Genomic DNA, 2,926 nt, shown 5'->3' with positions numbered 1-2,926 from the left:
GTGTTCGACCGGGTGGGTACTAAAGCTTATTGAATCGAAAAAGAAAGTTGTATGAAACGAACCAAAGTCTTGCGTGATAACCCCCTTTTTTATTGACTCTAGTATGATACAAGTTTGTTTAATTACCAGTTTAATTTATTTTGCATTTTTAAAATATTGAAAATAAAAACATTGTCGATTGTGTAATAGAAACAGGACGATAATAAAGCATCAGTATGGATATCGATACAGCCCGAGTACAGTTGGTAAGCGGCGGTGGCGGCGGCGGCGGGCGGCGGCGGCGGGCGGTCGCAGATCACAAGGCAATTACTTGCACGTTACCCTGCCCTCGACCGCGATCAGTCGCAATTGCGATGCCAACGCACCCCGCACACAGACTAATGCACGACAGAGACGTTAAATCATTTATACCGAGTATAATGGTGCTCAGTCTGACCTCGAAGTTCGGGTTCTTAGGAAAATACTTAGTAGAACATAGAAGAATAAAGGTAGAATTTTAAAGTTTTCCTATCACACGAAGCTGTGCCTGTGTGAATAAAGTTGGGTTCATACATAATTCAGAAACGTTTCTAGAGTTAGTACTTTTTGAGAAGAATGGCTTGTCCTTACTTAATTAAACAAACAGATCTTTTCATCTTGTATTATAAAACTCTGTGTTGTATACTTATTTATTTATTTATTGAAGAAGAAAACCAACAGCGTATTATACGCTACCAATGGTCTGTCGTCTGTGTATCTTAGCTACTCTGTGGCGTTAGCAATCGGCGCACGGTGTATTTACACGGGCGGCTGTTGTTTTTGTTCGTTAACGAATTTCGATCTCGTTTGTCGTATCGTATCCCGCTGAGCCGCGATGTTCGCAGATAAATGATGTAGTAACGCCCGGCGCCGCACCGGCACAAACAAAGCCTTTGTGATGCTGCGCTCTGAGGGTTACGCTAATAAACTGCTGCTTTTTATTCAGTGTTTAAACGCAACATTTCATTTATATAGCGATACCTCAGTATAATTGAATTACAATACCAAGAGCTGAAATGCGGCAATTAACATATGTGTTGGATGCGATGTCCAAGGTGTACCACATGTAAAAAAGGTTTGGAAGCGGTAGAACTTTTACAATAGCAAGCCACCAAAGTAACTGGTGAGATAACAATAAACAAAGGCGCGGGCCGAGTGCGAGTGAGGTGTGGTGCGAGTGCGCGCGGTGTCTCCGCCGCTGACTGATTGTTATTTATCCGCGGCATGTCCCGGCTCGGGCCGACGTGCTCCACTAATTAGAGTGCGCCGCGTGGGCGTGAGTTATGGACGTCTTTTGTGTTGGCCGATGGTGCTCTGCAATTTTTCTTTATTGCTTTAGTTATTATACCGTCGAGTTTCTCGATATGGCTCGAAATATTCTATTGTCAGCACCAAAAAAGGAATGAGTGATTTATGATTATGATCTCTGGATGAGAATGAGTCAACGCAAAAACAAAACTGTCAGCTTTCTCAAACATTGCGTGCTTCATTATATGTTATATGTATTAGCTTTAAAATAATTCAAATTTCACAGAATAAATTTAACAAATAAGCGATTTCTATTGTAAAGGAAATGTTTAGCGCGGTCGTGATTCATACGTGAGTGCGTATCATTAAATTTATCTGCACAAAACTCCCGCAACGCAACGGGACTCTCGCCGGCCATTTACCGCGTCCTATTATACTTATCATTAAATTATGAGTTGCAACGACAAATAGAACAATGGTAATAGCTAAATAACACAAAACTAGGGACAATAACAATAAAACAAATCACAAAGGCACCTCGTTTGCAGGAGGTGCGCGAGAAATGAGCGCTCCGCCGCCACCGCCGCACGAGGACTCCGCAAATTTGCACTGCACTCCACTCGCAACACTCACTATTTCACTCATACACTTTTACAACTATACATATGCTGCTTCTACAACACGTTTAAATTTAAAAGCGTACCTAACCCATGGCAATAAAATCTATTTTCAAACGTTCATTACTACGGGACTTGCATGTTTAACATAGTCTTTTGAAATCCACTTGTGCGAGTTTGCTCTCCTAACACGTCAAAGGATTATAAACTGTATGTCGGTTAAAATAATAGATGAAATAAGAGTATAATTGTGTGCGGTATCGCGCGTGAGCCTCGCTCTTAGGTAAACGAGATTTATGGAGAGCCCCGCATGCAAATGAAGTTGTTTAGGACATTTCTGTTGTTCTTTTCGAAATATTATCGGACGTTGAAATTGTTTCAGCATCTTAAGTAGCCCATAGTGATGATAGGCTAGAATTTCACTTGACTTTTATTGATTGTGTTTTATAGAAAAAGCCAAGGACATCAGTAAAGGCAATGTTAGGCGCGAGGATAAATAACTTTCTCGGTACGTCATCAATTGAGCAAAGTAATCCGCCTTAAGTCCGCAACCGATCAGACAGAGACAAACGAGCGGCGAGGGATTGCGATACTTTTAGTGCTGCGACAATTGCTGATATACGTATTTCATTTGCTAAGATCCCTCTTATCCGTTTAATATGGAGGAGGAATAAATATCGCGTGCACCTACCTCACTAGGACTACTGAGTTTATATAGAACGCTTGTAAATCTAGTAGCTCTCGGTTACAGCAACACAAGGACAAATTTGCATAAATTTTTGTTTAAAGTGTGTAGAGGGTGTGTTTGGATAGTTATAAAGTATGTCACGAGGCATACATAATTGGATTCATATAATATTATGTGCACATGAATCTTCATATTTTTAAGTTAAAAACCATTTGTTAGGATAAAAACGTTGACTATCAAGCCTGTAGGTGAACTATCAAAGCCGCTAATGTCAGACAACCTGTCACTGAATTATGCAAACCTAATGACAGGTGTGGGAGCTGTCGCGGGCGCGGTGTGGTGGAGGGAGGGGGGA

This window comes from Papilio xuthus, unplaced genomic scaffold (genome assembly GCF_000836235.2).
Source record: "Papilio xuthus unplaced genomic scaffold, Pxut_1.1 DF827870.1, whole genome shotgun sequence".
NCBI classification, from domain to species: Eukaryota; Metazoa; Arthropoda; class Insecta; order Lepidoptera; family Papilionidae; genus Papilio; species Papilio xuthus.
Note: the sequence above shows the minus strand (reverse complement) of the source record.